Source organism: Odocoileus virginianus, unplaced genomic scaffold (assembly GCF_023699985.2).
Source record: "Odocoileus virginianus isolate 20LAN1187 ecotype Illinois unplaced genomic scaffold, Ovbor_1.2 Unplaced_Contig_9, whole genome shotgun sequence".
Classification (NCBI taxonomy): domain Eukaryota; kingdom Metazoa; phylum Chordata; class Mammalia; order Artiodactyla; family Cervidae; genus Odocoileus; species Odocoileus virginianus.
Window position 1 is genome coordinate 1,538,112 of NW_027224326.1, and position 26,291 is coordinate 1,564,402.

At 46.9% G+C, this 26,291-nt stretch overlaps 1 long non-coding RNA gene across 1 annotated transcript; it reads left to right on the forward strand.

The window, feature by feature from the left end:
• Positions 1-13,655: 13,655 nt before the first annotated feature.
• LOC139033923 (uncharacterized) lies at positions 13,656-25,241 on the forward strand. Its single transcript, XR_011486405.1, has 3 exons — positions 13,656-14,142; positions 15,341-17,093; positions 25,019-25,241. It is a non-coding gene; the product is annotated as an uncharacterized lncRNA (long non-coding RNA).
• Positions 25,242-26,291: the final 1,050 nt, after the last annotated feature.

The window sequence follows — 26,291 nt, forward strand, 5'->3', positions numbered from 1 at the left end:
ATTATATTCTTTTTGTTGCAATGGTGAATGGTATTGTTTCCTTAATTTTTCTTTTTGTTTTCTCATTGCTAGTGTATAGGAATGCAAGGGATTTCTCTGTGTTAATTTTATATCCTGCAACTTTACTATATTCATTAATTAGCTCTAGTAATTTTCTGGTAGAGTCTTTAGGGTTTTCTGTGTAGAGGATCATGTCATCTGCAAACAGTGAGAGTTTCACTTCTTCTTTTCCTATCTGGATTCCTTTTCTTTTTCTGCTTTGATTGCTATGGCCAAAACTTCCAAAACTATGTTGAATAGTAGTGGTGAGAGTGGGAACCCTTGTCTTGTTCCTGATTTCAGGGGAAATGCTTTCAATTTTTCACCATTGAGGGTGATGCTTGCTGTGGGTTTGTCACATATAGCTTTATTATGTTGAGGTATGTTCCTTCTATTCCTGCTTTCTGGAGAGTTTTCATCATAAATGGATGTTGAATTTTGTCAAAGGCTTTTTCTGCATCTCTTGAGATAATCATATGGTTTTTATCTTTCAACTTGTTAATGTGGTGTATTACATTGATTGATTTGTGGATATTAAAGAATCCTTGCATTCCTGGGATAAAGCCCACTTGGTCATGATGTATGATCTTTTAAATATGTTGTTGGATTCTGTTTGCTAGAATTTTGTTAAGGATTTTTGCATCTATGTTCATCAGTGATATTGGCCTGTAGTTTTCTTTTTTTGTGGCATCTTTGTCTGGTTTTGGTATTAGGGTGATGGTGGCCTCATAGAATGAGTTTGGCAGTTTACCTTCCTCTGCAATTTTCTGGAAGAGTTTGAGAAAGATAGGTGTTAGTTCTTCTCTAAATTTTTGGTAGAATTCAGCTGTGAAGCCATCTGGTCCTGGGCTTTTGTTTGCTGGAAGATTTCTGATTACAGTTTCGATTTCTGTACTTGTGATGGGTCTGTTAAGATCTTCTATTTCTTTCTGGTTCAGTTTTGGAAAGTTATACTTTTCTAGGAATTTGTCCATTTCTTCCAAGTTGTCCATTTTATTGGCATAGAGCTGCTGGTAGTAGTCTCTTATGATCCTTTGTATTTCAGTGTTGTCTGTTGCGATCTCTCTATTTACATTTCTAATTTTGTTGATTTAATGAGTCTTTGTTTCTTAATGAGTCTTGCTAACGGTTTGTCAATTTTGTTTATCTTTTCAAAAGCCAGCTTTTAGCTTTGTTGATTTTGCTATCATCTCTTTTGTTTCTTTTGCATTTATTTCTGCCCTAATTTTTAAGATTTCTTTCCCTCTTAACCCTGGGTTTCTTCATTTCTTCCTTCCCTAGTTGCTTTAGGTGTAGAGTTAGGTTATTCATTTGACTTTTTTCTTGTTTCTTGAGGTAAGCCTGTAATGCTATGAACCTTCCCCTTAGCACTGCTTTTACAGTGTCCCATAGGTTTTGGGTTGTTGTGTTTTCATTTTCATTCATTTCTATGCATATTTTGATTTCTTCTATGATTTTTTGGTTATTCAGAAGCGTGTTATTTAGCCTCCATATGTTGGAATTTTTAATAGTTTTTTTCCTGTAATTGAGATCTAGTCTTACTGCATTGTGGTCAGAAAAGATGACTGGAATGATTTCAATTTTTTTGAATTTCCCAAGGCTAGATATGGCCCAGGATGTGATCTATTCTGGAGAAGGTTCATGTGTACTTGAGAAAAAGGTGAAATTGATTGTTTTGGGATGAAATGTCCTATAGATATCAATTAGGTCTAGCTGGTCCATTGTGTCATTTAAAGTTTGTGTTTCCTTGTTAATTTTCTGTTTAGTTGATCTATCCATAGGTGTGAGTGGGGTATTAAAGATTCCCACTATTATTGTGTTATTGTTAATTTCCCCTTTCATACTCGTTAGCATTTGACTTACATATTGTGGTGCTCCTATGTTGGGTGCATATATATTTATAATTGTTCTATCTTCTTCTTGGACTGGTCTTTTGATCATTATGTAGTGTCCTTCTTTGTCTCTTTTCACAGCCTTTATTTTAAACTCTATTTGATCTGATATGAGTATTGCAACTCCTGCTCTCTTTTGGTCTCCATTTGCATGAAATATTTTTTTCCAGCCCTTCACTTTCAGTCTGTATGTGTCCCTTGTTTTGAGGTGGGTCTCTTGTAGACAGCGTATATAGGGGTCTTGTTTTTGTGTCCATTCAGCCAGTCTTTGTCTTTTGGTTGGGGCATTCAGCCCATTTACATTTAAGGTAATTATTGATAGGTATGGTCCCGTTGCCATTTACTTTGTTGTTTTGGGTTCACGTTTATACAACCTTTTCTGTGTTTCCTGTCTAGAGAAGATCCTTTAGCATTTGTTGAAGAGCTGGTTTGGTGGTGCTGAATTCTCTCAGCTTTTGCTTGTCTGTAAAGCTTTTGAATTCTCCTTCATATCTGAATGAAATCCTTGCTCGGTATAGTAATCTGGGTTGTAGGTTATTCTCTTTCATTAAGTATGTCCTGCCATTCCCTTCTGGTCTGAAAGGTTTCTATTGATACATCAGCTGTTATCCTTATGGGAATCCCTTTGTGTGTTACTTGTTGTTTCTCCCTTGCTGCTTTTAATATTTGTTCTTTGTGTTTGATCTTTGTTAATTTGATTAATATGTGTCTTGGGGTGTTTCACCTTGGGGTTTATCCTGTTTGGGACTCTCTGGGTTTCTTGCACTTGCATAAACTGTTTCCTTCCCCACTTTGGGGGAGTTTTCAGCTATTATCTCCTTGAGTATTTTCTCATGGCCTTTCTTTTTGTCTTCTTCTTCTGGGACTCCTATGATTCGAATGTTCGGGTGTTTCACATTGTCCCAGAGGTCCCTGAGGTTGTCCTCATTTCTTTTGATTCTTTTTTTCTTTTTTCCTCTCTGCTTCATTTATTTCCACCATTTTATCTTCTACCTCACTTATCCTATCTTCTGCCTCTGTTATTCTACTGTTGGTTCCCTCCAGAGTGTTTTTGATCTCATTTATTGCATTATTCATTTTTAATTGACTCTTTTTTACTTCTTCTAGGTCCTTGTTAAACATTTCTTGCATCTTCTCAATCCTTGTCTCCCCAGGCTATTTATCTGTAACTCCATTTTGTTTTCAAGATTTTGGATCATTTTTATTATCATTATTCTAGATTCTTTTTCAGGTAGATTCCCTATCTCCTCCTCTTTTGTTTGGCTTGGTGGGCATTTTCATGTTCCTTTACCTGTTGGGTATTTCTCTGCCTTTTCATCTTGTTTAGATTGCTGTGTTTGGAGTGGCCTTTCTGTATTCTGGTGGTCTGTGGTTCCTTTTTATTGTGGACATTTCTCCCAGTGGGTGGGGTTGGATGATTGGCTTGTCAAGGTTTCCTGGTTAGGGAAGCTTGCGTCAGTGTTCTGGTGCGTGGAACTGGATTTCTTCTCTCTGGAGTGCAATGGAGTGTCCAGTAGTGAGTTTTGAGATGGGTCTATGTGTTTGGTGTGACTTTGGGCAGCCTGTATGTTGATGCTCAGGGCTATGTTCCTGCGTTGCTGGAGAATTTGCATGGTATGTCTTGCTCTGGAACTTATTGGCTCTCGGGTGGTGGTTGGTTTCAGTGTAGGTATGGAGGCTTTTGGATGATCTCTTATTACTTAATGTTCCCTGTAGTCAGGAGTTCTCTGGTGTTCTCAGGTTTTGGGCTTAAGTCTCCTGCCTCTGGCTTTCAGTCTTATTCTTCCAGTAGCCTCAAGGCTTCTCCAACTATACAGCACTGATAATAATACTTCTAGGTTAATGGTGAAAAGATTATCCACAGTGAGGGGCCCCCAGAGAGGTTCACAGAATTACATGAAGAAGAGGAGAGGGAGGAGGGAGATAGAGATGAGCAGGAGGAGAAAAAGGGGGACTCAAGAGGAGAGAGACAGATCTATGCAGTACTCTGTTCCCTAAGTGTTCTCTGTAGCCCAGAACACCCACAGAGATTCACAGAATTGGATTGAGAAGAGAAGGGGGAGGGAGGAAATAGAGGTGATCTGGGGGAGAAAAAGGAGAGTCAAAAGGGGGAGAGAGTAATCATCACACTCCTGAGTAAAAATGGGTACTGAATATTGGATTCTTAAATGTCCAAAATTGATATCAAATACTGAAAAACAAAGATTAAAAATCTAGAGTAGAGGTTAGACTCTTAAAAATACAATATTAAAAACAAAAAATTTAAGAAATATATATGAAGTTTGCTTTAAAAATAGGGTCTTTTTTTTGCAAGGTTATAGTGAAATGAAAATGAAAATTAAGGAGTAATAGAGGAGTAATAGAGGACTTTAAAACAGAAAAAAAAGAAAAAAAGTTTTTTAATTAAAAAAATAGTAAAAATATATGAGAATGAAAATGAAAATTAAGGAGTAATAGAGGAGTAATAGAGGACTTTAAAAGAAAATAAAAGAAAATGAAAATTAAGGAGTAATAGAGGAGTAATAGGGAATTTTAAAAGAAATAAAAGAAAAAAAATTAAAAAAAGAAAAAAAGAAAAGATTTTCTTTTAATTAAAAGAAATTTAAAAATTTTTAATTAAAAAAATAGCAAAAATATATCTAGGAATTTCTCTGGAGCTCTTTTGGGCAGTGTGAGTTCGGTTCAGTTTCAGATAGCTCCTTGTTTCCAATTATACTTCTCGATATCTATAGGCCCCTTCCAGTGTTAACTACAGTGATTTTAATCTGTTGCTCTTGTCACTTCTGAAGTAGTTCCCTTTGTTTATTTGGCTTCTGTTTGCTGGTCTCTTCAGTGTCTAATTTCCGACCTGACACAAGCGGGCGGAGGTGGTCTCTTGTTTAGGTTCGCTTGTTCAGTCGTGCTGTGGGGGGGAGGGGCGCTGCAGACAAATATCACTGGTGTGTGTGGGGAGCACTCGCAGTGTTCCGGCCACACTGGGTTTGCCCCCGCTCACGGGTGTGTGCTTTCCCCGTCTACACTGCTCAGGCTCCCAGGCTGCTCTATAGGGAGCAGGCCCTGAGTTGTGTGCGGTTCCAGTTTTTGGGTACTCCACAAAAGCACAGACTCAGTTGGGCCTGTGTTTTGTGCCTTCCCTGGCACAAGCAGCTCAGGCCTCCAGGAGCTTGACGGTGCACACTCTCCCCAGGTGCAGTGTGCCTTATCCCCTCCGTGGTCCCAGCCTCAGTTTCCACGCGCGCCGGTTGGGTGCGCCTTGTGTCTGTTCTGGGGAGCTGGTCTCTAGCTGCGACCCTCCCGGCGGATGTCAACCATCCAGAATCTCAGGAAGTCTTTGGTTAGAAACTGGGAGCCTGTTTGCAGTTTGGTAGGGGTGCCATCTCTGGGGCCGAGTTTGCCCCTTTCCCCTCCCCCCTGCCTCCTGCCTCTGGTGGGGGATGGGCCAGTCCGCAGCCGGCTAGCTCTTCTCTGGAATTGCTCAGTCTTTCTTTTGTTCTGCAAACGGCCGGCAGTGTGTTCGGTTAGCGTGCTTTTCGCCAGTTAATTTTCTCTCTCTCTCTCTCTCTCTCTCTCGCTATCCCACAGTTTAAGTTGCTATCCACAGTTTAAGTTGCTATCTCACGTTAGCTCCCTCCGATTGCCCTCAGGGCATTCAGGCCTGGTCCTTACCCTAAGCAATGCCGCCCGCTCCTCTCCGTTCCGCCCCCACTTGCTGGTGGCGGATGCGAGCATCTGGGGTACTTTTCTGCTGGGAGTTGCTTTTAGGCATGTAATCTGTGGGTTTTATTTATTTCCCCTCCCAGTTAGGTTGCCCTCTGAGATTTGCAAATATCCCCCAGACCCGCCAGTGAGAGGGTTTCCTGGTGTTTGGAAACTTCCTCTATTACGACTCCCTTCCCGGGACGGGTCTCTGTCCCTAGCTCTTTTGTCTCTCTTTTTATCTTTTATATTTTGTCCTACCTCCTTTCGAAGACAATGGGCTGCTTTTCTGGGCACCTGATGTCCTCTGCTAGAGATCAGAAGTTGTTTTGTGAGTTTGCTCAGCGTTCAAATGTTCTTTCGATGAATTTGTAGGGGAGAAAGTGGTCTCCCCGTCCTATTCCTCCTTAGCTCCTCGCTCAATATTCTATAATAATATTAAGTGGGAAAAAATTGGAAAAAGAATAAACATGTGTGTGTATAACTGAATCACTTTGTTGTGCACCTAAAACTAAACACACTGTTAATTAATTATACTTCACTATAAAATTTAAAAAAATTTTATGGACTAAAGAAAAATTTTATTTTAAAAAAGGAAAAATTTTCAACCTTTGTCACCCATGGCTGATTCATGTCAATGTATGGCAAAAACCACCATAATATTGTAAAGTAACTATCCTCCAATTATAATAAATAAATTAATTTTTTAAAAAAGGAAGGAAATTTTGTCACACACAACAACATGGATGAACTTTGAGGACATTTTGCTAAGTGAAATAAGCCAGTTGCAAAAAGATAAATACTGTATGAATATATGAGGCCCTTAGAGTAGTTAAACACATACGAAGTAGAATAATAGTGGCCAGGAGCTGGGAGGAGGGGGAAATGAGGAGTTGTTGTTCAATGGGTATAGAGTTTTAGTTTTGCAAGTTGAAAAACTTCTAGAAATTGTTTTCACAATGATATAGATAACACTAACTGTATGCTTAAAAATGGTTAAGATGATAATTTTAATGGGAATTTTTAACCACAACTTACCTTTTTTTAAAAGACCATGTATTATATGATCCATTTACATGAAATGTCCAGAATAGGGAAATCCAAAGAGAAAGAAAGTAGATTGGTTGTTCCTAGGACTGAGCAGTTGGGTGGGCATTTGGAGAAACAGCTAAAGACTATGGTGTTCTGGAGAGTGGGAAGGAAAGAAAAGGTAGAACTAGACTGTGGTGACAGTTGCAAAACTCCAAGATGAATTTTGCGGTTTGTCCATCATATCTCAATAAAGTTGTGTAAAAAGGGTCGGGTGTAACAGTGAGACCAGGAGATGGGTCCATCAGAATGAGGAGGAGGTGGGAAGAGGACAGTGTGGAGAGAGAGAAGAGCTAGGCATAATGTGGTAAGTGCCAAAGACAATGGAATCTATTAAACGTAATGTTCACAAATTTTGCTTTTCCTGTGTGGTATAATCTAATGTTCACTTAAAAATACTTCAGTAAAATCTACATTATTTGCATATGCTTTAGGAATTGCATCTGCATGTGTGTTTTGGATGTAATGACTGCTGCCTCTGACCCCAGGGAGGCCCAGTGATCCTTGTAGCTCCCCCGGACTTAGTACAGCATTTGGCTTGTTGTAGGTACTCAATACTATTAATTAATTTGAAGAATGAATAAGTGAATAAATGAAAAAATGAAGTCCCTTAAATTTTCTATGCTGTTCAGAGTCTGCTTGGAGGAGAGTAGGCTTCCTCTAGCAAGATTAGAACAGAGAATTTGTAGCCTCCCCTCTGCCATGGCACTTCCCTTGCTTATTTTTCCCAAATTATCTTCTGCTGATTTCCAATAAAGGACTGATGTTACCTTTCTCAGGGGCCTGGCATTCTACTGGGAAGGAAAACCTCTGCATCAAGCACCTATCTGGGCTAAACACCCTGCTAGATGTGTCACCTATTTCTCTCACTTAATATACAATAAACTACACAAAATGAAAACTACTAGGATCTCAATTTAGCATAAGTGACTTCCCCAAGGTCACATGCGAGTAAGTGGGATATTCAGACATGAACCCTGATCTCTCTGCTCCAGAGCTTTCCCCACCCCTTTAATTTAATGAAAACCTCACATCCTCCAAGGTTCAACATATTAAAGTCTTTAATTACAGAATTCTAAACGTTGGTGGGTGATGCTAGTGCAGGGAGACTCTTTGTGGCAGTCTTTCTCCTACATGAACCACATCCCATCATGAGTTTCACAGTGAAGACCAGCAGAGGTACTAAGAGCATTCCTTGAATCTGAAAAGTGGGTAGAAGAAAAGATCTGACCTCTGAAGAGGACAGGTCTAGTCAGGCTCTGGGGTAAGGAGCTGAGAGGGAGCGCATGAAATCAGGTCTTACCTACATCCGTACACACCCAACCTCCGCCAGCATGAGCTCACTGCCAAGGAGAGGATGTGGCTGACAACGGTGGTGGAGGCTGACCACACCCGGTCAGGGCCAGTCATGAGGGAGAGTGCCTCATGGCACCTCCCTGACCCTGGAATCTGGGATTTGGACTCCTTTGGTTGGTGCACCAGAAGTCCCCTTTTCCCCCTCCCTTCAAAGCCCCCAGGCTCACTCCCACACCTTGAGAAGCCCTACCCCTTCCACCCACATACATGAGCCACTCTGAAAGAGCATTCTGTCATACCCACGTTTATGCATGTAACAAACTTGCACTCATCTGCCCACCTGTGCACTCACACACAGAGATGGCTACTGTCTTGGGCATGGATTCATAATTGCAAATAACAAACACCAACTCAGACCATTGGAAGAAAAGTAAAAGTCTGATGGAGCTTGAACATGATGGTACCTGACAGATAATGCCTCGTTGGTAGAAGTGCCTGCTTGTGAGGGGAATGCCACTGTAACATGCTTGGGTTAGGCTGGGACCTGAGAAAGAGGAGGAGGGCAGAGAGAAGCAGAAGGCTGAGGCGAGGGCAGCACCGAGCAGACGTCTCCACACCATCCCCAGAAAGACAAAGACCAATACAGTATACTAACGCATATATATGGACTTTAGAAAGATGGTAACGATAACCCTATATGCAAAACAGAAAAAGAGACACAGATGTACAGAACAGAATTTTGGACTCTGTGGGAGAAAGCGAGGGTGGGATGTTTCAAGAGAACAGCATCGAAACATGTATATTATCTAGGATGAAACAGATCACCAGCCCAGGCTGGATGTATGAGACAAGTGCTCGGGCCTGGTGCACTGGGAAGACCCAGAGGGATCGGATGGAGAGGGAAGTGGGAGGGGGGATCGGGATGGGGAATACATGTAAATCCATGGCTGATTCATGTCAGTGTATGACAAAAACCACTGCAATATTGTAAAGTAATTAGCCTCAAACTAATAAAAATAAGTGAAAGAAACTCAAGTCTGACTGTAATTTTCCACTAGATAGGAGAACACCACTCAAGCAAGCGGCACAGTCCTCCAGTAAATCTTTCTCAACTGCTGCCCCCTCACACACACCCACGTGGACACACCCACTTCTCTGCTTTCAGATGACGTCCTGCAAGCCACCCTGAGCCTCCGTTTCCAACGGGAGTGCATGGGTTCAAAGAAAGATCGAGAGCTGTAGATTAGAATCATAACCTCAAATTCCTAGCCATTTTCTTAAAGATTTGGACCATGTTTCTCCCTGGTGTCGCTCAGCTATCAGCTTTGTTTTGCCCCAAGTGTTTACTCTGATAGCCCTTTTTCTAAGCCCTTGACTTGCTCCCAGTCCCCACTACTCTCGTACCTGCTGGGGCCCTCCTGAAGTTGATAACCGCAGCAAGCGCCATGCAGAGCAAACCTGCTCCCCGTGGATCATGCCCAGAGAAGATGCTGGGCAGTTCCTGAAAATAGCAAACACAGACCTACTGTTTGGCCAGCAGTTTTACTCCTGGAGCTATACCCAAGGAAAATGAAAACACACCCTCACAGGAACTTGTACCCAAATGTTCACAGCAGCGTTAGTCAGCATTGCCAAAGGATGGAAATGAGCCAACACCCATCAGCTGAGGAGCACATCAGGAAAACAAGGTGTGCCCAGACACTGGAAAACTACTCAGAAATAAAAAGGAATGATGCTGATGCAAGCTACAAAATAGACACATCTTGAAAACATTATCTAAGTGGAAGAAGCTAGTCAGTCACAAAAGACGATATATTGCAGGATTCCATTTATGTGAAGTACCCAGAACTGGCAAATCCAGAGAGAGAGAGAGATAAATCATTGCCAGGAACTGGGGGGAGAAGAGAGAAGTGGTCCATTCGGGAAAGTTGAAAATTAGAGGGTGATGACAATTGCACAACTTTGTGAATATACTAGAAATACTGACTTGTGCACTTTAAAAAGGCAAATTTTACGGATGTGGATTGTGTCTCAGAGAAACTCAGTAAACTCAGTGCTACATATGCACACACAGAATAATACATATAAAGACATATACATGTGTGTGTCTATGTTGGGATCATAGATATTACAAGGCCTTTGGTCTTCTCTCTACATAGATTTACTTTATTTACTCCATATATTTAATTTTACTTAATAATATATTTCTCCAGTAAATGAAATATTTATTTCACTTATTGGAAAAATATATGGAAATAATATGTGGAAAATAAATATATAGAGTAAATAAATACTATGTGGAATAGACAAGATTTTCAAAGCACAAATTTGTAATGTCAGTAACTGAAAAGTGTAACTAAATGAAATTACTCTACTAGTGCATTGAATCTCTTTGACCCTCACTGAATCTATTTCTGTAAATCTACGAAATTTTACTATGTACCTAAGAAGGACATATTTTAAATATATGCTATCAGTTGCCTACAAACTGAGGGAAGGAGAGTAAGTATCCAGGGGAAAGGAACAAATAAAATAACTTAAAGTAATTTCTAATAATTTAAAATAAATAAGAGAAGGTTCTTGCCATACTGGTGGTACTCTGTGTACCACAGGTTGAGAAGCATGAATGACTCAGTTCCCTGTATCTAAACTGACCAAGAGAAACAAGATGAACCAGGGACAGAAAAAGCAGTGAAAATTAAATTGCTCTGAGGGAAGACAAGATACAGAGAAAAAGAGGAAAGAAAAAAAGGACTTTCCAAACTAATGTAACAGAGAGGCAAGAAAATGGAAATTACAGAAGATGATACAATAAGAAGGTAGGATGAACATTTTATTGGACTAGCAGAAAGAAAGAGGGGGAAATGGGACCAAAGCAATTTTTGAAGAAATAAAGGCAGAATTTACCAAAATTCATTAATAATATGAATCATATTCAGGAAGTTTAATCAGTATGAAGCAGGATAAATAAAAAGAAATTCATATACACATCATAGTGAAACTTAAGAAAACCAAGCAAAGAATAGACATTAAAAGAAAGCTGAAAAGAATACATAGATGACCTTCAGGAATTAAAGTGACAGATTTCTCAACAGCAGTAGTGAACATAGGAAGCCAGTACAGTGTACTGAACGAATATAAGTGTCAACTTGGAATTCTATGCCAGTTAAAAGCATTCTTTTAAGAATGGTAGTGAAATAAAGACATTGTCAGATATATAAAAATAAAAATTCTCCATTAGCAAGCATACACTATAAGAAATTTGGAAATTACTACTTGACAGGAAAAAAATCACCCCAGGTAGAGATGCAGAAAGAAATGAAAGGCAGTGGGAATGGCATGAGTGCATCTGAACGAATACAAACTACATAAAACAAGAATAGTACTGTCCGAAGCACTTAAAACATGAAGAATTCACATCCATGACAACAATAGACACTGTTGGCAGAGGTGTAAATGGAGTTTAAGTCCTAACATCCTTCATTATCAAGGAGGAGAGTAATGTCAGTCAACAGTATGTTCTGATGATTTTAAAAGGTATGTTAACATTTCAGGGTGACAACTAAAAATAAAAATATATATAACAGAAGAAAGAACATAATTTATTACATTAAATGCAAATGGATTAAGTGTTCCAGTTAAAAGACACTAGATTTTTAAAAAAAGAAAACCACTGTATGCTGCTTATAAGAGATACACCTAAAACCTAACCCAGGGGTTTAAAAAGTTGAAAGTAAGATGGCAGAGAGTGCACACAACTTGTATTCCTGCTCCAAACCTTGCCTTGTGTGGCGTGCAGAAGTCAGAGGCACTTTGTTAAGACTGGACAGGAGGTCACTTTCATGACAAAGCAGGACCAGGAGCCTCCCCGCTCAGCGTCAGAACGTTCTAGTGGGAGGTTGATGGCCATGGCCCTGGTTCCATGTCTGTGATCTGCCCCTGGCTGGGCTCTGCTGCCTCCTCCTGTGGGCCTCCAGGGTTGCTGCTGCCTTCTCAGTGACCTGAATGCTAAGCCAGTGCTAGAACAATGCTGCTGCTAGGCCTTGCCCTTCATTCCCTGCAGGAAAGCTGGGAAATTCCGCACTGTTTGATCTAGGGCTCAGGGAAGTAAACACAGCCTCACACACTCAGAATCAGAATCCACTGATGGGAATGTCTTTGCTACTCTGCAAACATTGTTGGTGCCTGCCCCATGCAAGCTCCTCATCTCCTATACTGTCCTGGGCATCGGGCCTTGAATTGCTGAATGCAAAGAGCCTTAGTAGAGGCTGTCCCAGGCTTCCATGTGGAGAGCACTGGGACTGGTTTTGTAGAAGGAATGAATGAACCCCTCTGGGCAGCAGTAGGAGGCCACCTTCGGGCAGTGAAAGGAAAGAGCTCTGCTCCTCTCTTACCTTCTGCTGAATCACAACCCTCCATGCCAGCCATCCAACGTGTGCGACTTTCTAACCAACAACCAACTCTCTGTGGCTCCAGCTGGGTGTCTACAATTCAATCAATTCTGACATCATCCACCTGCAGTTAGTGAGGACTCTGTGCAGGTCAAGGGCTCAGTCCCATAAGACTTTCTCCTGCTTCGGACCTCAGTCGTAAGTCTGGCTGTCACCTGTGACTCTGATCAAATGTTTGTAAATCAAAGGTTTCTAAGACCTTCTCCTCAAGCTCAACCATTTGCTAGAGTGTCTTCAAGAACTCAGGAAAACAATACTTACTAGAAACCAGTTTATTACAAAAGGAGACAGCTCAGGAGCAGCCAGGTTGGGGGGAGGTGAACAGGATGCAGATGGGAAGGAGAAGGGTGGTCCCTTGCCCTCTCTGGGTGCACCAGCCCCAGATGGTTCACCAAACCAGAAACTCCAAACCTCATCCTTCAGTGATTCGTTTTTGGAAACTTCATTACATAGGCATAATTGATAATGTCTCTGGCCATTGATGATTAGTTCAACTTCCAGCCCCTTTCTCGTCCCCAGAGGTCATATAGGTATTGAACAAATCAATGCACACACTCAACATCTCCTTTCCCCATGCACCTCCCAACTGTTTGTGACTGATGTGCTGTCCCAGTTTGAAGATGCAGCAACTGCAAAGTAGGGGGTTGGGACTCTAGGCCAGGGCTGTGTAGCTCTACCAAGTTCTCCCGGGGGACTTTGAGGTTGGGGCCAGGTGTTAAGATGCCTGGTGGTCAGGGCCCAAGGATAGCCTCAGCTCTCCTCTGCCAGTCCTGGAGACACCCAGCCCAGTCCAGGGTGGAGCCACATGTGCTGGGAAAGCCCATGATACAGGCATCCATTCCAAGTAGAAAGCCCCCTGAGCTGTATTTATCAGCAAGAACTCAGACTTGAGCAGGGTCCAGAGAAAGGAGGCAAGGTTCCAGCTGCCACCCTGTTCCTCACCAGTGCCTGCACATGTGGCAGACCCAGACAAGTGCTAGTGTGAGTGTCTAGGGGCCCAGGAGTACAGTCAGGTGACTGTGGTGCTTCTGACACCTACCCCTGCCAGAACTGCCTGACCGGAGAGCCTGTGGTCACCTGTGGGTCCTGGGCAGAGCAGGCTGGAAATGGGCCCCCAACCCCCAGGCCATCTGATCGCCTCTGCTGTGCTGCTGGGTGACTTTGCCCAGCACTTCAGTCTGCTGCTATTTTTTTTTTTTTTTTTTTTTGGCCAAAAGCATCTTCAGTTCTTTAACACTAGGGAAGTAAAGTCATTACGGCTCTTTTCCTCCTCTGCTCAACAGCTGGCAGGCCTGTGCACTCACTGAAAAGCATGTTCAACTCGGAAAAAGCAACGTTCTTGCTGGGAGCTGCAGAATGAACAGACCGTGCTGTGGGCAAAAGAAAATGCCCCCCAGCTGGATGCCAACTCTCCTTAGAAGGAAAGGAACCTGGCCGGGGGCCACCACTTATAATGACAAATTTTCTTCCAGAGTCATAAAAGAAAGCACTTTCAGCCTGGAGCTTCAGCTTGAATTTTCCAGAAGCTGAGGAGGCATTTGCCTCTGTGAGTTGGAAAAGGAACTCTCCAAGAGACAGCGGGCACCAGAAACAGAGGCCCCTCCACATAGGCTTTTCAACCTGGATCAGTTACCAATTCCAGGCCCTACTGGGGTCTTAGGAGAAAACTGTTACATCAGGTAAAATTAAGTAATAGTGTGAATGTGTGCTAAGTTGCTTCAGTTGTGTCCAACTCTGCAACCCTATGGACTGTAGTCCACCAGGCTCCTCTGTCCTTGGGATTCTCCAGGCAAGAATACTGAGTGGGTTGCCATGCCCTCCTCCAGGGGATCTTCCCAACCCAGGGATTGAACCCGTGTCTCTTTATGTCTCCTGCATTGGCAGGTGGGTTCTTTACCACTAGCACCACCTGGGAAGCCCAAGTAATTATGTAGCTAACATATATGGAACATGTTCTTTAGATCCATTGTCTATCTTAATCCTCGCAATTGCCCTATAAGGGGAGTATTACTATTATCCCTGTTTCACAGGGAACTGAAATACAGAGAGGGTTAGCAACTTGTTCCAGGTTGCACAGTAATTATGTGTCTGAGTTGGGCTTGTCAGGCAGCCTTTCATTTCAGGGCTTAGGACTTCCGGGCGCACTGGAGTCTGCTGGGGCTTTGTGGCAGATGTGGGGAGGGGCAGACAGTGACCAGAACCACTTGAGGGCATCAGGACTGGTTTTAGCTGTGTGATTCTGCCTGGTTGAAGCTGGGTGATCAGCATTTGAAAGGCTCTTGTCTGTGCCCCTGGAGTGGAAGCCTAAAGTCTGTGGGTAGGGAGGAAATGGGTGTGCAGGGGGAAAGCAAGGGGAGCAGGAACCCACTGGAATTTCTGGGACCAGCTGGAACCCAAAGGTCCAATGTGGATGACTGGCATCCTGCGGGCAAAACTGGTGCCCTTCTCCAGGGGAGAACCCTTCTGGGCCAAAGTTAGTAAGGATCCTGCAGGAGCTGCTGCCCACACCCTGGTAAGCCAGAGGGGATGCCAGCATTTGTGAGAACTTGCACCCTTCTGTGAGTGTGAAAAGGGCATGGCACTGCTTTGCTTCCTCATCCCAAATCACACACTGTCCCTGGTGACTATCAAAACACAGATGGCTCCTGTGGTCCATTCACCCTGAAGGCCTTGCTGCACAGGGACCAGTGGCCAGCAGGCATGGCTATACCCCCATGTCCATGTCTCTTTACTCTAACCTGGGCCTCCTAAACTTGGGTCTCCCCAAGCCCATCTGGGTCACCCCATCTCCCTTGGCCAAACCCAGAACTTGAGCCTTGCTCCCCAGAGAGCTGAAACCCCTCCCCGTCCTTTCTCACTGATCTCCTCTCTCCCCAGGCACTACCACCATCAGCCACAATTCAAAGGCTCTATGCGTCTCAACTCCTGGAAATCCTAGACAGAAGAAGCCAGCCTCTGCCCCAGGTGGTTGCCCCCTTCCACCTGCAGGGCCAGTCTTGGCACCTGGGAGGATGTTCCAGGGTGGCTGAGTCTGCCCCAGCAACAGCTCCTGAGAAGACAGCTCAGTTCGGGAGGAAAAACAAGCCTTGTACTTCTGAAGGACACACCTGGCTGGGGAGTGGGAGCCCACCTGTGGGCTGGAGGCCCATGGAGGAGGCTGTGGTGGCATGGGGTCAAGATCACCTGTGTGGGGCAGAGGCAGCTGATCAGGACACGTCCACCTCAGCCCCTTCCCCACCTTGACTGGTGCGGCAAAAGGGCCCAATGTACCAGCCTCAGAGGCTGTGGGTGGGGCCAGACAAAGGTGAGCGGGAGCAGCCAGCCTGGTTCACATGGGATGTCCACTCCTGAGTGAGGATGGGAGCTGTGGAGGACACGCTCCTGAATAATATATGGATTGGACCCTGCTCCTTGTCCCTGACACAGAGCTCCTAAATGCCTTGGAATTTCCTGGGTGATAGGAGAGATTTTTCTTCTAATGAAGTGAATCTGAGTGGGCTCCAAGATTGTGCTGCTTATATCAGAAAAGCCAAGCCATGATTAAAAGCTTGGAAGTTTTGGCCCCATCCTCTATTCTCCCGAGGAGAGAGGGACTGGAAATGGAATTAATATTCAGTCACACCTCCATAAAAATCCCAGAAGTATGGGATTCAGCTTGCATTTCTTGAGTTCTGCCAGCCTTCTAGCAAATCATCCAACCCAAGGAGGGAGCTGTGGACATGTCAATGTGTAGGCGGTGTGTCAGTACCACGGGGACAGTCTGGTCTTGCAACTGTTCTCTGAAGAGGGAGCGGCAGTTTAGTGAGACTGAGCCCTGCCTAGTGGAATGGAATGATGGGTAGATAGTGTCAGAACTTTATTTTTGGGGGCTCCAAAATCACTGCCAGATGGTGACTGCAGCCTTGAAATTAAAAGATGCTTACTCCTTGGAAGAAAAGTTATGACCAACCTAGACAGCATATTAAAAAGCAGAGACGTTACTTTGCCAACAAAGGTCCATCTAGTCAAGGCTATGGTTTTTCCAATAGTTATGTAGATGTGAGAGTTGGACTATAAAGACAGCTGAGCGCTGAAGAATTGATGCTTTTGAATTGTGTTGGGGAAGACAGTTGAGCATCCCTAGGACTATAAGGAGATTCAACCAGCACATCCTAAGGGAAATGAGTCCTGAATATTCATTAGGACTGATGCTGAAGCTGAAACTCCAATACTTTGGCCACCTGATGTGAAGAACTGACTCATTTGAAAAGACCCTGATGCTGGGAAAGATTGAAGGCGGGAGGAGAAGGGGATGACAGAGGATGAGATGATTGGATGGCATCACCAACTCAATGGACATGAGTTTGAGCAAACTCTGGGAGTTGGTGATGGACAGGGAGGCCTGGTGGCGTGCTGCAGTCCATGGGGTCGCAAAGAGTCGGACACGACTGAGCAACTGAGCTGAACTGAACTGTGTCTGGACTGAATTAAACCGTGGGACACCACCTGGTTTTGCAGAGACTTGGTATGTGAACACTGACACGCATGGTTCAAAAGTGTTTTGACTGTGTGAGTAAAGTTAACACTGGTCCACAGTCTGGAAGGTGCCCTCGGCCACCTGATAAGAAAGCAAAGAAACTCAACAACTGCAGTAAGTATGTGTTCACATCTGGCTCCAGGGACACTCGCCACACCTGGGAGCAGGTGCTGTGGTGACGGAGGGGTGGGAGGAGTGCGGGGGAAGAATGTAACCACAGTAGGAGGCTGCCCGCTGATGAAAGCCTTGGAGCTTCTGATGGGCAGGCCCCTGGGCCATCCTTCCCCCAAAGACATTTGGGGTCTGGCTGTCGAGGGACCAAGGAAACGGCCTCAGTGGACCTTCCCCGGGCTGTTCCTGTGAAGGCTGTCCTGAGGACGGAGTCCTGCTGTCACCTCACGGCCGGGCAGCGGCCGCCTGTGGGTCAGCCCATGCCTCCATGCCGGGTGGTGTATGCCTGCCTCACCAGGCAAAGCTGTGTGGACTCTGCTGATCAGCTAGCCCCCCGGGATGACTGCCAGGGCACAGTGTCAGGGCAGTGACTAGGTCCAGCACCCAGGGGCCCTATTTCATGTCTGTTCCCTCATCTACTGATTCAGGACCCCCCGCCACCTACAGGTCCCTGGTGAGAAGCCTGATCTCATAGAGGCTGGAGTCTTCCTGAGGCCACAGGAGACTTGGGGTTGAAGCACACACTGACCCCAGCCCTGCCATCCCTATGTTCTGTCTGGCAGACTTTCCAGTGGTGAGAGGAGAGGACCTACCCTGGGCCTTTCTTCTGGCAGCTCAGTGCCAGCAACCCCATGCATGCTGAGGCCCCACCATGCCCCTCGACTTGGCTGCATCCCCAGGGAAACCCCCTCCTCATGAGCTGAGCCCAGTAAGTTCACAATATAACCCTCATCCTCTCTTCATGCAGTAGAAAGTCAGTCTGACCTGGGGGGTCAGATTCCTACAACAGAGGGGATGATTTTTACTTCTGAGCCTCTGTTCCGTCATCTGTGAAATGGGTTACTGATGGAGGTCAAGTGCAACTTGGTAGGGTCTGGGTGCCAATAGGGCTGGCCCTAACCCTATCTGTGTGGACATGGACAGGTCCCCTAGGGCCATGAGCCAGGGACCATCACACAGCCACATAGACAGGACATCCTGAACAACCCATAGCATGACCCTCCATGTCATTTCTTCACCCGAGTCTAAAGGTTTTTGTGAACACAGCCTCAACTGTTGCTAAATTGCTGGCATTTTGAAAATTATGTTTTCTGAGTGAGAGAATTGATTCACAAAGGCCCAAATGCACACTGGGCAGAACCTTCTAAATTTCATCTGTCTCCCGCTTTGTGCCGGAGGATGAGTCACCAAGACTTTCAGGTGCACACCCTCTGTGGTGAGCAGGGTGGGTGGGCCTCATCCAGTCGTCTTGTTCTGCCTGAGCTCCCATCTAATGTACTGGGATGATTCACACACACGCTGCCCCTCTGGAAAGCTATCTCACACAAGTGCATACCCAAGGTGGCTGGCAGCCAGGCACAGCCTGAATTATGAGCTGATTTTCCCTGTGTGCCCTGTTGCTAAGAGCAGCCTTGGCCTGGATCCCAGGGGTAGGGACCCAAGTCTGACCTACTGCTGGCCCTGAGCCATGGGGATGGGGAGGGGCAGGGTGTTGAGGGGCCCTCCATGTCGTAAGGGTGTGAGGAGAGAGTGAGTACTGCTGTGGACTAACCCTGCCTCTGGTGCCTGCCCCATGTATCCCCTGCCCGTGGACCCCAGGGTGGCCTCCAGGGCAGATGGGCTGCTCAGCTCAAGATTAGCTTCCTGGCCTGGCCCATGAGGACTGGATTTTGCCACATAGAGCAGAGGAACCCAGGCCCTTTGCTCCCCAGCAGTATGGTCTTCCTCAAAGGAGGACCCAGTCTCACTCTGTCCACCTATTGTGCCAGGAGTCACTCCTATGCAACTGATGCTTCCCTCAGGGCCAGGATTGCCCCTAGGACAGGAGACAGAGTTTATAGCCTGGGCAGACCCACTGTGGGAGGTAAGGCTGCAGCTCAGAGGACATAGACTTCTCATTCTGACTTATTCTTGCTCCAGTTGAACCTGGGAGTCCTCTTGGTCCTCCTGGAGGAGGCAGAAAGCCCTGCCATGGGAACAAGGCCAATCAGCCTGCAAATGTGGCCACAGCCCTGCTGCAGCCCCAAATCAGCATAGGCTGAGCCTTCTCCGCCCTGGATCGGGTGCCTCTCTCAGACCCAGAACCCTAGCCAGGGCTGTATTCAGAGCATGCAGCCCCTGGTCTTCTGAGCCTGAAATAAAAGCCATTTGTTTCCTAGCGGGTATGAGGTGCGCAACTTCATCATGTCTCATGGCCCCTTTCTCCTATGCAGTCATCTCCTCCCTCCACCCCTCTCTCCCCATTAGGCCTGGGAACACTCCCCCCCCCTCCCCCGCCCCTCGCATCTGCTGCACACAAAAGCTCATTCTGGACTCTCTCTTTGAGACCAGGCAGCAGTGGCATCACCCTGGAGACCGGCACCTTCTGGCCCAACTCCTCCATTCTCTCCTCTGCCCAGTCCAGTCTGCCTGTTGGCTCAACTCAGTCCCAAGTAAGCTCCCAGGCCACAGAAGCCCTGCCTGTGGTCCTCGTCAGCTGTTATGGGTCCTCTCCTGTGAAGCTTGGAGTCTCATGTGTCTCCTGGTCCCTCCAGGGGCCCTGCTGGCCCCAGATCAAGGTCATTTCCTTTGCTGACATTGCTCTGCACTTGCCTTCAGCCCTGTGTTCGGTCCCTTCTCCAATCCTTCCAGGCCTCGAGCTCAGGCCCCTCCCCACAATGTCACCCAGGAGCTGCTCCAAAAACTTACCCCTCTTCTCAAGCCACAGCCTGCACTACATGCCAGGGTACATGGACACAGATGCACGTGGCACCACCTCTTTGAGGATCATGACACATACGGGTAGTAACATAATTCTGTAATACGTACAGACACAGTAACACAGGAGCTGGACATGCTGGAGTGACTGGTGCACCCGGCTTTGCATAGTGACTCAGGCCTCAACAATAGGAGGCAGTAAGCACCCCAAAATGTAGGGGTATAATGCAACATTTTATTATTACCTTTCCCAGTTCTGGGGGCTGACAGGAACCAGCTAGAGGTTCTTGGTGGGGAAGAAGGAGTCGGGAGGCCAGGCCCAGTGAATGGAGCTGCTCAGGGGAGGGCCTGCCTTGCATACTAAACATCCCACTTCTCACTGGTGTCATTTATCACCAAAGCAAAAATAAGATGAATCAAATAATACAGGTGTATTTAAAGGGAAGAGCCTGGCCCCAGAGGTAACTACTCCTAACAGGTGTGTATCAAAGCTGACTCTATCTGTCATCCCTTCTTTTATCAATACGCACTCTCCTTGCCAGGTCCTGGGAGGGGACTCTCAGCTCATTTACCTTACCCAAGGCTCAAGGCTGACACCTCCACATACATCCACAGCAGCCCTTGGAGGCAGGTGTAATGATGGTCCCATTTTACAGATGAGGAAACAGAGGCACAGAAGACTCAAGTAACCTGCCTCATTGGAAAACTCAGCAGTGGCCACAGGACTGGCAAACGTCAGTTTTCATATCAATCCCAAAGAAAGGCAATGCCAAAGAATGTTGAAATTACTGCACAATTGCACTCATCTCACATGCTAGCAAAGTAATGCTCAAAATTCTCCAAGCCAGGCTTCAACAGTACGTGAACCAAGAACTTCCAGATGTTCAAGCTGGATTCAGAAAAGGCAGAGGAACCAGAGATCAAATTGCCATCTGTTGGATCATAGAACAAGCAAGAGAATTCCAGAAAAGCATATACTTCTGCTTCATTGACTGTACTAAAGCCTTTGATTGTGTGGATTACAACAAACTGGAAATTCTGAAAGAGATGGGAATACCAGACCACCTTACCTGCCTCCTGAGAAATCTGTATGCAGGTCAAGAAGCAATAGTTAGAACCAGACATGGAACAATGGACTGGTTCCAAATTGGGAAAGGAGTACATCAAGACTGTATATTGTCACCCTGCTTATTTAACTTATATGCAGAGTACATCATGAGAAATGCCAGGCTGGATGAAGCACAAGCTGGAATCAAGATTGTTGGGAGAAATATCAATAACCTCAGATATGCAGATGACACCACTCTTTTTTGTTGTTGTTGTTTATTTTTATTAGTTGGAGGCTAATTACTTTACAATATTGTAGTGGTTTTTGTCATACATTGACATGAATTAGCCATGGATTTACATGTATTCCCCATCCTGATCCCCCCTCCCACCTCCCTCTCCACCCGATTCCTCTGGGTCTTCCCAGTGCATCAGGCCCGAGCACTTGTTTCATGCATCCAACCTGGGCTGGTGACCTGTTTCACCATAGATAATATACATGTTTCAATGCTGTTCTCTCGAGACATCGCATCCTCGCCTTCTCCCACAGAGTCCAAAATTCTGTTCTGTACATCTGTGTCTCTTTTTCTGTTTTGCATATAGGGTTATCATTACCATCTTTCTAAATTCCATATATATGCGTTAGTATGGGGCATCTAGGTTGCTTCCATGTCCTGGCTATTATAAATAGTGCTGCAATGAACATTGGGGTGCACGAGATGACACCACTCTTATGGCAGAAAGTGAAAAGGAGCTAAAGGGCCTCTTGATGAAAGTGAAAGAGGAGAAAAAGCTGGATTAAAACTCAGCATTCAAAAAACTAAGGTCATGGCATCCAGTCCTGTCACTTAATGGCAAATAGATGGGGAAACAGTGACAGACTTTATTTTCTTGGGCTCCAAAATCACTGTGGATGGTGACTGCAGCCATGAAATTAAAAGATGCTTGCTTCTTGGAATGGAAAAGCTATGACAAACCTAGACAGCATATTAAAAAGCAGAGACATTACTTTGCCGACAAAGGTCCATATAGTCAAAGCTATGGTTTTTCCAGTAGTCATGTATGGATGTGAGAGTTGGACCATAAAGAAAGCTGAGTGCTGAAGAATTGATGCTTTTGAACTGTGGTGTTGGAAAAGACTCTTGAGAGTCCCTTGGACTGCAAGGAGATCAAACCAGTCAATCCTAAAGGAAATCAGTCCTGAATATTCATTGGAAGGATTGATGCTGAAGCTGAAGCTCCAATACTTTGGCTACCTGATGTGAAGAGCTGACTCATTTGAAAAGACCCTGATGCTGGGAAAGATTGACAATAGGAAGAGAAGGGGATGACATAGGATGAGATATTTGGATGGTATCATCAACTTAATGGACATGAGTTTGAGCAAGCTCTGGGAGTTGGTGATGGACAAGGAAGCCTGGTGTGCTGCAGTCCATGGGGTTGCAAAGAGTTGGACACAACCTGAGCAACTGAACTGAACTGAACCCACTTCAGTATTCTTACCTGGGAAAGGGACAGAGGAGCCTGGCGGGCTACAGTCTATGGGGCCACAAAAGAGTCAGACATGACTTAGCACCTCAGTGTCACCAGTAGCAACACCCTGCCTCAAGCCTCGCAGTCAGCCTTGGCTGAACCCAGAACTGTGCCTCCAGCAGGTCTCCAGGCTACCTCTGACACAGCACCCAGGGTAGACGGTGCACTTGGGGAGCTTGACACCTGAGGAACCCCACCACAGAGCATCACCAATCAAGATTTGCCTCAGAATCCTGAAGTCATGGCTCCATGTCACACACAGACCTTGGCTACCAGGCCTACCTTCTGACGATCCTGCTCACACATCCACCCTCGCTCTGTCCACTGTCAGCAGCGGTCTTCTCCCTGCTAATATCAGCTGTGACCATGAGCTGAGAAAAGTCATGCCCAGAGGTGGCACAGGCATCCCACAGCAGTGGCACACACTAGCCCTGCTCCAGAAATCAGGGGTTGGATGAGGGGAGGTGGTCCCAGACAATGACAGGACAGTTCATCCCAGCACGTGAGGGATGACTGAAGCACAGGACATAAAGAAGAGAAGGAGGAGGGGGAGGTGGAGGGGCAGGAGGGGTTGTGGGCCAGGGTATCCATCCTGCTTCTGAGGCTCCTGCGTGCCCATGTTCCAACACACCCCTATCTGCTTTTCATCCCAGCTCAACCCCTTGCAGGCTTACCTCAGCCTTGACCATCCCTGTGAGCCCCTCCCCACCCAGGGTCAAGTTGTCTTGCGACCCTTAGTAATTTCCCTGAGGATTTGGGGGGTGTCGAGAGGGGGGTCCCTGAGACACATCCACCCTGCTCCCAGCTTGAGGGCTCCACCAGCAAAGACAGTAAAAGAAGGCCGCTGTTGTTCCCAATTAAAGACTCTGTGGGCTCCTCCTTCCCGCTTTTTCCCTTTGTATTTCTTTTTCTTCTCTTTCAGTTTGTAATAAACCATCCACAGTGTCAGCCAAAGACTACACGGACACATTTCTTTGCCGTTCACAAGCCGTGACTTCAGGGAGCTGCACAGAGGCTTGCTAAGGGTGTTGAAGGCTTGGGGGAGAGCTGGGGGAGGGCAAGTTGGTCATACTCTTGCCAAATTCTCTAGTTGTCTGGGTTCAGAATGCCCCCAACCTCACCTGCACTGCATTCAGCCCTGTCCTGGCTCCTGGTGGTAGGGAGCTGGAGGCAGGTGGCATCCTGCCAGAGGTGCCCAGAGCCCTGGTCTGCAGCTGAGTCATTTCCCCAGAGACTTAGCGCCCAGCTCTGTGGAAAGCATGGCGCAGTCCTGCTGGAGGGCCCGGGCCGGCTCTTCCTGGGACACCAGTGACATTCTGCGTGAGATGACCCAGCTGGTACCCCCTCCCTGAAGGGTTCTCCTGAGTGAAGGTCCCTGAGCCAAGCACCAAGCCCTGTCTCTTCTCTCTGAAGAGCGGCTTCCTCCCCAGAAAGGGATATACATGGGTACCTGGCGGCCGCAGGGAGGGTGTGGATTGTTTGTAGGGCAGAGAGAAGCCACTGAGTTGGGCCAGAAGGAGCCAGACTTTTGAGACCCCTTCGGGGCCTCGGCCGGGAAGGTGGTTGGAGCAGGGCTGAAGCAGTGGGGTAGCTGGGGAGGGCAGCCCTGAGCTGCATTCGGGAGGTGCCCACGGGAGGTGCTGGTAAAGTGAGCTGTAGGGCTTGGGGAAAGGGAGGACACTGATCGTTTGCCTGATTAAGTAGAGGAGCAAGACTGCTACTCAGTGACACAGGAGGAACCCTAGGGAAGGTGCCATTTGGGCGGTATGGGGGACGAGGATTCAGTTTTGAATGTGTGAAGTTTGGGGTCCAGTCCCAAGGGACAGCAGGGTAACTACCCTCTTGAAGCTCACACCTGGGGGAGATAGAGGATCCCAGAGCAGGGATTGTGTGTGTAGGGAAGCTGATGGGGGACCTGAGTTGCCGGGTCCTGCGAGTACTCACCCGTGTCCACGCCTGAACCCAGGGAACAACAGGATGACACAGACACTCTCCCAACCTCAGGGTGCTTGAGGTCCTGTCCTTGTCAACCCGGCTTGCAGGTGTGCGCCCCATCCACCTGCCTTCTCACAGTGCTTACTCCTATTGGGGTACCTCATATCTGGCCGTGTGCTTGCTGCTTCGAGTGTCCCGGCCTTACATACTCCCCAACTCCCAGCTGCCCTGCGACACAGCAAGCCCCTTCTCCACATGAAGGATCACCTCTCAGCAGGAAACAGGCCCTTCTGCTGTGGTCCACCAGAGCCTGGGTGTCCCTGCCTGGAGATAACTGCCCTTCCCCCAGCAGGACGGGGACTCCTGGGTGCAGAGGGATTGAAGCATGGGCTTCATGAGCCCCAGGCCCCTGGCACAGGTCCCCGCTCCCAAGGCCCCCTGGAAAATGCTGATCTCAGTAAGGGAGTGTGGGGAGGATTCGTTGCTCCTAGAATTGGCAGTCTTGTCTTTGGTGTGGTCCCAATCTGCCACCTGAGGGGTGCTCTGTGCTTGAAGGGCCTCAGAAGCCTTATTTAGGCAGAGCAGGTCCTCCGTGGCAAAGGGAAGGTGCCACGATAGAGAAACATTCGAAGTCTGTTCTTCCCTGATGCTTGCAGATACAGTAGCTGCACAGGCCCCTCAATCCCAGGACGGTTGAGAGCACAGAGGCTGGAGCAGCTGCACTTGATGCTCGGCCAGCCTCTGCTTGGATCCACTGCCCAGGGCACCAGTCACAGCTGACCACTGGATGGGCAGAGCGGTCCACAGCACCGGCTTCCTGGAGGAGTCCTCTGGCCCCGTCCTCACACCGAGGCTCCCACCTCACCTCCCACCCCTCTCCTACCTGCTGCCTGAGGTACAGATGCTCGGGCTTCTTTGCATGCATCCCCTCTTTAAGGGCCCTCTTTTCCTGGACCTTCATGTGACTGGCTCGCTCCAGCATTCAGAGAGGTCTTCCTGAGCTTCCTCTCCTCCCTCACCCCTGTACCTTTTACCTCAACGGTGCTTAATCCAAGCTGTAATTTTCTATGTGTTGATTTGTTTGCAAGGAACCTCTCATGGTGGCAAAGCAGACTATTTTCAATGCCTGAATCATGCATGCACAAACCAGGTACTCAGTAAATATTTCTGGAATACACTCATTTTACTGGGTTGATCTGAAGTGACTATGAATTGTAGACAAGAGTACAGGAAGACCTAGTTCCCCCTCTGAGATGTCTGCAGCCTGACTGGGGCTTTCAGTGGCCACACAAAGGTGCCGCATGGGAACTGGGGCAGAATCCCTGCCGTTCCCATCCAGCCACATTCACCCCCTCACAGCCACCTTGGAAGGGGCGGGTCATTCTCCCACGTGGGTCAATAAAAAATCCACTGACTTCAGGGCTAATGGGGTTGAGCCATCATGGTGGGAAGTCAAGGCAGTGAGGACAGCAGCCTTGCAAGCTGGGGCTACCATCAGCCCCATTTCAGGGATGAGAATACTGAGGCACATGGGCTTGGGTGAGCTGCTCAAGCACACACTGGCTGCAGAGCCAGGCTCTTGGATCCCAGGGCTTCCGCTTTCACCCCAGCCTGGAGTCTCCCCAGTCCTTACACAGAGCCGCCCATCTTGCACACACGCAGATGTGGTGGGGGCTGGTGGCAGGAGAGCACGGGGAGGCACCGCAGGACCGTGTGGGGTGGTTCTGAGCAGGAGAGGCTGCTGGTGGGATGGGGTCAGCCTGCCTTCTCAGACAGGGAAGAAGGAGGTCAGCTGGTGCTAATCTGGGGTGGGGTCCACTCTCAGTCACTGTTTCAGGAGGGTAGTCCACGATGGGGAGCCCAGAGTTTGCAGCTCTGTGCTTGAATCTTGCCTCCATTTTCACTAGGTGTGTGAACTGGGGAAGAGAC